This window comes from Neomonachus schauinslandi, chromosome 8 (genome assembly GCF_002201575.2).
Source record: "Neomonachus schauinslandi chromosome 8, ASM220157v2, whole genome shotgun sequence".
Classification (NCBI taxonomy): Eukaryota; Metazoa; Chordata; class Mammalia; order Carnivora; family Phocidae; genus Neomonachus; species Neomonachus schauinslandi.
In genome coordinates this window covers 113,083,391-113,092,857 of record NC_058410.1, presented here as the reverse complement: position 1 = coordinate 113,092,857, position 9,467 = coordinate 113,083,391, and positions in this window count along the sequence as shown.

Genomic DNA, 9,467 nt, shown 5'->3' with positions numbered 1-9,467 from the left:
CCCCTTGAACTGGGAGCTGGGGTCTGAGTAGGGCAATCTTATTTGGATACTGTGCTTTTAACTTACGGAGGCTGTGCTAACTCTGAGTGATTACTGCCCGAACAGCTTTGCAGCCTTACACACGTCTTTCTTCACTCTGGAAAGATTTCAGTGTTAGACACCTGTGGTCACCAAATACTACACTGAAAAACCAGCAATGACTACCCATTGCCTATTGTTCCAGTCGGAGCAAACGGTGGACCCTCTCTCTGCCTGGCATCAAAGGCATCCCATTCATCACAGGAGAGACAAGGTCATGCCTTTGATATAGAAATAAGACAGTGTCAGGTAGAAGCAGTGTGGCAGATGGCATTAATGTTTCTTTAGTGGATCTTACTGGCGCTCAGATCTCTTTTCAGATTCTGGTCCTTCTCCCGATTTCTGTGTGACCTTGTTTCTAAAAGCCACACACCTGTGACTCTTCTTAAGGGACCGCTCCTGGGCTACTGGAGCTGCTTTACCCGGGTTCAGAAAGCCAAAACTGCTCCATTGCTTATGTCCCCCGGGACCAGCCCTTAGCCAATGACTGACAGATGTGGAACTATGAAAGCCTCACTCGCCTGCCTTGAGTTGGGATAGACTCTGAGGTATAATTTACACTCCAGAATCCCCTGCAGGGTGAGGCTCAGCCCAGGACTTTGCCTGATATTATATCCTTACTTAGCTTTGTCTCATTCCCTGTTCTGTTCACCTACTCCTTTTCTGGATTCTCCTAGGAACACCCGATAGTAAATCACTTACCCACAAATCCTTGACTCAGTCTACTTCTGGGGAACCTAACCTAAAATAGCTCCCAACTATTCACTGCCAAGAATGCTGCCATGTGACCTGCAATGCCTAGGGGGAGGGTAATCTATTTTTCAGTCCCCATTGAGTCAGGCTTGGCCATATGATGTGCTCTGGCCAATGGAATGTGATGAGAAGTAATGTTAGCTACATGTTAACTTGAATCTTAATAATCATCACGTTACTAGACTAGAATTGCTCTTTTCTCTGGGGAAAGGCCAAGATAGGGGTTTCTCCTTCAGCCTGGGCCCCAGAACGAGGCATATGAAGAACCACAGCTAACACACAGCCAACATGTAACATGAGCGAGAATAAACCTTTATTATTGGAAGACAGTGAGATTTGGGGGGGGTTGGTCACTGCAGCATAACTTAACAGATAATAATACAGGCAGTGTAACATAGTAGGTAAGAGCATATGTCCTGGAGTTAAACAGCCTAGGGTCAAAGCCAAACTCTACTGCTATCTGTATAACCTTGGCCAAGTTGGTTAGCCTCTCTGAGCCTCAGTTTCTCCATCTGTAAATTAGGGATATTAATGATATCCACTTCATGAAGTCATTGTGGGGACCAAATGAGTTAACATGTAGAAAGTGCTTCAAACAGTGCTTGGCACATGGTAAATGCTTGATAAATATTAACTAAAGTGAATTATAATTATGAGCTGTGGATAGCTCATCCCCAAGTTTCCAGTGTTTTCTCCCACAACTACTGAGTTTGTTGGTTGCCTTCCCAGCATTCATTCCACTCTTCCCACAGTCTTGATTTCTATTTGAGGATCTATTGGGTCCTGGGGAAGCTGACTTCACTGTGACTTCACTTGGACCAAGATGAGCCAAAGAACCAGTAGTGTGTTGGTAAACTGGATCCCAGAAGGGTGGAGAGGGAAGCCAATTTCAAGCTAATTTCAAGTTTAACAATTGCCTTGCAAAATTCTTGAATATTTAACAATCACCTGGGGAGCCAGTACTAGTTGGCTCCAGTCCATCACAAGACACCCCTCTAGCCCTAATACATAAATTCAAGCTGCTCCAATCTGTGAGAATCTCAGGATTTCTTTTTTTTTTTTTAAGATTTTATTTATTTATTTGAGAGAGAGAGAATGAGAGACAGAGAGCACGAGAGGGAGGAAGGTCAGAGGGAGAAGCAGACTCCCTGCCAAGCAGGGAGCCCGATGTGGGACTTGATCCCGGGACTCCAGGATCATGACCTGAGCCGAAGGCAGTCGCTTAACCAACTGAGCCACCCAGGCGCCCGAATCTCAGGATTTCTGCAACTCTAATCAAACATAAACAATTCCCCTGCATGTAAAATAGAAAAGAACTTTCCAAAATGTATTAGGTCGAATGTATGAAATTGCCAATATTTAACTGGTTTTGATCTACATGAGGGGTAATTTCATACGATTCAACTTAATAGATCAAATACACAGGAAAATACAGCAGAAGAGCAAGGAATGAGGAACGATGGAAGGAAGGAGGAGGAGGAGGAGGAGAAAATGGAGGAGGTAGACCCCACCAAAAGCAAATGTGAACTATGACCATGTGGAGTGGAGTTTAAAGAATGATGTTAATTCTTCACTCCACAATGGGTATTGAACATAATTTTGGACAACAAGCTTCTTTATTATTGAACTAGATACACTCTGGGAAGTATCATATTTTACCCTACAAGCTTTTCCAACACCTTCATTCTTCCCACTTTTTTTTTTTAAGATTTTATTTATTTATTTGAGAGAGAGAATGAGATAGAGCATGAGAGAGGGGAAGGTCAGAGAGAGAAGCAGACTCCCCGCTGAGCAGGGAGCCCGACGTTCCCACTTTGTTTTTATGGTACTAAACCTAGACTCCCTTTCCATCATGGGCTAGAAATTCAGAAAGGTCTTAAGAGAGATTTTGGCAAGCACCTTGCGACAGGTTTTGGGGGAAACTCAGATTCACGCTATCCAGAGAGTTCCACTTCCCTATGGCGTTTTTCTCGCTTTAAGTTCACTTGCAGCGAGTTGGGGCGCGAGGGACCCGAGTGCGGTGGGGTCCTTCACCTCCGGAGCTTCAGGTCACTCCCCTGTGCGGTGGGGATAAGAGCTCCCCTCAGTAGCTGGCCGTGAGGACCAACCGGGAAATACAGGTAGGGGACACGGCGCACGACCGCCAGCGGTCATTAAGGAGGCCAACTTAGACACGAGGGGCTGATACAACGCCCAGCCCCCAGCAGGTCAGGAGACGAGCGCCACGCAGCTCGTCTTTGCCGCTTCCCAGCCGCCCCTGCGGTGGGCGCGGCCCCGCTTCCCAGAATGCCCCGCAGGCCGGCTCTGGAGCTGCGGCCGCGACGGCGTGAAGTCCGCCGGGTCGCGTCTTGTCCGTGGGACCCCGGGCCGCACCGCGGAGGTCCCCACTTCCTATCACGCACCCCACAGGGGCAGCACGCACTCCCGGCACAGATAACACTAGCACACACCTCCTCCCACCACAACACGCTCCGCTTTTGGCCCACATATGACACACCTCTCCCCGACGCCAAACGAAGTCCACACATCGCGGCACTCCGGGCATGCGCAAACCGCAACACAGGCACTTGTCAGTCCCCGACACCGATCGCAGCGTTCACTCAGCTCGCGAAGACATAAGTCCCTCGACACAGCAGACGCAATACACACATCGGCGCTCCACCTACACAAGCACGCGCTACAAACACCATGTATTTTGCAAAGATTACACGAGTCACTCCCATCCACACACCACAACGCATGTTCCCTCCTCATACAGATGACATGCATGCATTCCACACTACACCAAACACAAAATATATACATAAACCTCTGATAAAAAAAAAAAACAATTATTACACACAAACGACATGCATACACTACCCACACCACACTAAATACAGCACATTACGCAAGCCTTAAACATACCCGCGCATCTTACAAACACATACACGTAGCACATCTTCACACACTCAGCAACATGCACCTGACACACAACACCCAAATGTACCAATAAATCCACAGTACACCCACTGCACGAACATGAATAATCACACACACTCTCTGGGAGCAGAAAGATAGGGGGGCTGCAGAAGCCCGGAGCTAAGGGGACTCAGGTGTGGCTCTCTGAGCGCTAAGTTCCATGCTCTGACTTGTCTATAAGGGGAACTGCAGCTAGGGGGAAAATGCCTTAAAAATGAAGTTGCTCTCTGCACCTTCAAAAAAAGAGAGAGAGAGGGAGAGAAGAAAGAGAGGGGAAGGCAGGAAGGCGGGGAGGGAGGGAGGGAGGGAGGGAGGAAGGAAGGAAGGAAGGAAGGAAGGAAGGAAGGAAGGAAGGAAGGAAGGAGCACCTGGGTGGCTCAGTCATTAAGCGTCTGCCTTCGGCTCAGGCCATGATCCCAGCGTCCTGGGATCGAGCCCCGCACTGGGCTCCCTGCTCGGCGGGAAGCCTGCTTCTCCCTCTCTCACTCCCCCTGCTTGTGTTCCCTCTCTCGCTGTCTCTCTCTCTGTCAAATAAATAAAATAAAATCTTTAAAAAAAAAGAAAGAAAGGAGAAAGAATGAAGAAGAAAAAGAATAGAGAGAAGTCCAACCACACCTGACTTTGGGGGTTTACCCTTGGCAAAACACTTTTACTGAAGTTATCTCATCTACAAAAGCTGTGAGGTAGGTAGCATTGGTGCTATTATGACAGTGATGCTGGGATAGAACAGGCACCTGCCTGAAGTCACAGAGCATAGGTCAGGCAGAGCAAGTCTGGAAGCAGCCCCATCTCCTGGATCACCTTACCCAGGCTTCCCCCTCCTGCCAGCTGTCTGCACAGCCCCCCTCTCTCCCCCATCCTGGCTGAGACACTGTGGCTACAATCAAGAAGCCACCTGTCTTGAGCCACCACCTTCAAAAGCCTTTCATTCCGTCCTAATGGGGCAAGGCGCCCAGGCCGCCCCACCCTTAGGGTGGATTAGGCCTCCGCCTCCCCGTTGGGGTTTAAGGTACATCAAAAGAGCTCCCTGCACCAAAATAGCTCTCACAGGCCCTGTCTGGTAGCTTGAAATCACACCATGAGAGATCTCTTTTAGGTAAAGGCACTGTGCTTCGAAGGCCCCTGCTCCAAATGCTCCTGTGTCCCTGAGAGCCTCCCAGGCGGCAGCTTCCAGGACGGCCTAGCTGCTGTTGTCTTTCCTGTCACTCTGTGCATTGCAACAGACATTGCTTAATGCCCCCTTGCTGATGGGCTTGGATTGTTTCTAGCAAGTCCTGTGGGAATGGGGCACGGGATGGGCAAGTTTGTGGCTGAGGGAAGGTGTGAGAAAGGTGCAGAGTGACTTGGAGAGGGGAAAACAGGATTGTAGAGGTATGGGGACAGGATTGAGAAGGATCGGGATACACCCTTGGTAGGTGTCCTGAGTCCAAGAGTAAGACAGAGGGAATGCCACGGGCTTTCCAGAGAGGCCGGGAGGTACAAGAGGGTCGAATGTATATGGTGGGCATATGGGGAGGTTGGTGGGAGAGCGCTGTGTGGGGGGGTTACTCTGGCTCATTGCTGGCAGTACCCCGATCAGGACACTTGAGCAATCACAGATTATTCCTCTGTGGAAGTTGCAGAAGAAAACCTAAGGTCATGGGAAAATGTTTGCGATATATTGATAAGTGAGAAAAAAGGAGGTTTCAAAACAGGAGGTAGAATGGGATTCCTATTTTGTAACTCTGGCTGGAAAGCTAACAAAATGTTCACTGTGGTCATCCCTGCTGTAGGGAGGATGACTTTGCATTTCCTCTTGGAGCCTTTCTTTATTTTCCAGATTTTCTACAATGAACTTGGAATATGATTGTTGTCCCTATCAGAAATAGTTATTTCAGATGAAGACTCATTGAACACTTATAGAGTGCTTAATAATTCTACAGTGTTGGCATCCCACATAATGCAGAGAAATGTAAGCCATGAGCACTGCTCCCAGATTACCCTTAAGCACAGGGGTTCAGTTCTGTGCACAGAAATGTGGCCTCTGGAGGTGCCTGGGTGGCTCAGTTGGTTGAGCGTCTGTCTTAGGCTCAGGTCGTGATCTCAGGGTCCTGGGATCGAGTCCCCACGTGGGGCTCCCTGCTCAGCGGGGAGCCTGCTTCTCCCTCTCCCTCTGCTCCCTGCTTATGCTCTCTCTGTCAAATAAATAAATAAAATCTTTAAAAAATAAAATGTGGCCTCTGGAACCAGACTGCCTGGGTTCAAGTCTGTCCTCTGCAGCTTCCTAGCTGTGTGACCGGGGCGGGTGCCTTGACCTTTCTGTGCATTGGTTGCCTTATCTGTAAAATGGAGTAATAATAATACCTGCCAGAGTTAGCTGAACTGATCCATGTGAACACTTAGAAGAGCAGCTGGTGCGGGGTAATCGCCACGTAACTGTGAGCTGTTATTGCTATTAGTGGGTAAGAGCTTTGCCTCCGGAGCCAGCCTGTCTGGGTTCAAATCCTTGTTCTGGCTCTGTCTGGCTTGGGCAGATGATTTCATCTCTGTTTCTACCTCAGTTTCCTAGTCTTTAAAGTGGGGATGAAAGTAATGGTGCTTCATAGAGTTGTTAGGAAAATTCACCGAGTAGCTATGGATAAAGTACTTAGAACAGTGCCTGGCACATAGAAAGTGCTTAATAGCTGTCAGCTGCTATAATACTAATTGTTGTTGTTATTGCCATTGGGGGAGGCAGGGATTGGGGCACCACCCACCAGAGCGCCCCAGGTAGAGCCAGCTGGGTGTTCCTGTTCCAGGATACCTGTGATGTGCTGAGCTGAGCACTGCAGGATGGCCCCACCCATTCTCTCTGGCCTCTCTTGTGTTCTCCAGCCCACATTATTTTGGTCCTTTAAGTGTTATTTTTTAAAATTATTTTTTCTTATTTAAGATTTTATTTATTTATTTATTTATTTTTGCAAGAGAGAGAGAGCGAGAGCGAGCATGAGCAGGGGAGGGGCAGAGGGAGAAGCAGGCTCCCCACTGAGCAAGGAGCCCGATACGGGACTCCATCCCAGGACCCTGGGATCATGACCTGAGCCGAAGGCAGACACTTCACTGACTGAGCCATCCAGGCGCCCTGGTCCTTTAAGTTTTAAAACTGTGGCCCCCCCCGAGGTGCCAGTCCTTGCACATACCCCACTACTTCCCTGAGCTTTATTTAGCTATAAACATGGTAGATTTATGGTGAAGCTGATGAAGGGAGGCTTCCAGGACTTATTTGCATGGGAAGGGCCTGGCAATATTACATTTATAATTGTGTGCTCTTGTTCTTTCCATCATTACATAAATTTCAGCCCCACCTGGGTCCTCCCTTAATTGTAGGAAGGGGGCTCCTAATTCAGACTCCAATAAAATCCAGCGCCTTTCTTTAACTGGGCCTGGTCACTGAGAGCTATCCAGGTGGGATTTTTGCCCATGTGAACCTGTTTTCCTTTGTTACTGGTGTATAGTACTTTATATCTCTTCCTGCAGCCAGAGCTTCTACCTGTGGTGATGTCATGAATGAATGAATGAATGAATGAGTGAATGAATACACTCTGGGTCTGTTTTGTTCTCAAGGAAAACCAGCAGAAAAATGGCTCCGTTCTTGGAGCAAAGCCCTTGGCAGACAAGAGAAGCTGGAAGGACTTTTGAGTCTCTGTGGAACAAGAAGCCTCTGAAATTTCAGAGTAGTTGGCAGCTTAGGAACTTGACTACAGGTCTAGTTGGGAAAATGTGTTAAGTCTGGAGATTTCCAGAAGCTGAAATTGATGAATAGTCACAGGTCAGGGAGAGAGGATTCCTATCATACCTGCGTTCTTTATTGAGAGCTTGTGTTCTCCTTCTGTGTAGGCTTTATTAATGCTGCTCTGCTGGCCCACTTTATTAAAGATTTATGTCGTTATTTAAAAATGAGCAAAATCAACAGGAGAGGAAGCTTGCTTGTCTCAGTATTAGACATGAACTTCCAGTGTATCTGGACTGTATTTGAGGGGACTTTGCCAGGCTGTGCTCAGAACCTTGCAATTTATCTCTTACTAGATGTTTCACACTCTTTGTGAATGTTTCATGTCCCCCAGCTTTATCTCCTCTGTGACTGTTAACTCTGGGAAGGGGGGGGACTTTCACATCCCATCCCTGACAAACACACAAAGCTGAAGAGTTGGGGTAATAAATAGGTATGATGTTTAATTTTGTATCAACTCAATACCCAGTTGTTTGGTCAAACACCAGTCTAGACGTTGCTGAGAAGGTATCTTTTAGATGTGATTAACATTTGGGGCCTGGGTGGCTCAGTCAGTGAAGCATCCGACTCTTGATTTCAGCTCAGGTCATGATCTCAGGATCGTGAGATCGAGTCTCAAGTCAGGCTCTGCGCTCAGTGGAGAGTCTGCTTGAGATTCTCTCTCTCCTCTGTCTCTGCCCCTCCCCTTGCTTGCACTCTCTCTGTCTCTCAAAATAAATAAAATCTTTAGATGTGATTCACATTTAAATCAAAAGACTTTGAGTAAAGATGATTACCCTCTTTAATGTGGTTGGGCCTCATCCAGTCAGCTGAAGGCCTAAGAGAAAAGATCGAGGCTCCCACCCCCACTCCAAGAAAGAAAGGAATTCAGCCTCTGGAGGGCCTTCCAACTCAAGACTGCAACATGGACTCTTGCTGAAATTGCCAGCCTGCCCTACATTATGGACTTGACAGCCCCCCAAGATCACAAAACCCCAATACCTTACAATAAACCTCTCTGTCTCTGGCTGCCTGGCTCTGTATATATACGCAGAAGGTAGAGTGTTCCTATGAAAACTTTTTGGAAGCTGAAATGGCATAAAGCAGAGAAGCAATTACCATGAACTCACATGGAAACCTTTTTTTAGTGTTCCCAGACCCTCAAATAAACCTCTCTTAGGCTTTTCTATTATGTTAGGACACATCTTGCTAATGGATGCACAAAATAAATTGAGATAGAGCACGGATGTTCACAGTTCAAAGCTATGACAGCTTGATGCTGAGATGCTGAGTGTAGTTCCCAGGGAAGGAGCTTGGTGGCGCCACTCTCGCTGCTCCCTTGTGCCTGCCGGTTGCAGAACAAACACTGAACACCGTTTTCACTTTTAGCCTCTTTTCCGTAAAGGTGATAGTCCCCTTCAGATTTCTCTTGGTTAGCAAAAACAGGTACGAATGTAGGTCTTTCATAAAAACAAAGTGTGGTAGTACAAACTTTTGAAAAGCAAGGGATATCTGTATATATATTTTACATGTGTATAAAATTTGATTTGGTTCTGTTTCTCTAGAGAACCCTAGTATAATAGGTCTGAAGATATGTTGTTTTCTTGCTTGGAACAAAATCATTCTTAATGCCTTTTCATGATGTTAAGTGGTTGGACAGGTAAAAGAGGTCTGAGAGATCTTAGCAGGTCTTGTCTCTCACCTGATTCGTGAGCAGGCTTGGACTTAACCTTCAGTCACACAGAAGCATTAGAAATGAAGACCAAGGGGTGCCTAGGTGGCTCAGTTGGTTAAGTGTCTGCCTTTGGCTCAGGTCATGATCCCAGGGTCCTGGGATGCAGCCCCATATCATCATCTTCTTCTCCTTCTCCTTCTCCTTCTTCTTCTCTTCTTCTTCTTCTTCTTCTTCTTCTTCTTCTTCTTCTTCTTCTTCTTCTTCTTCTTCTTC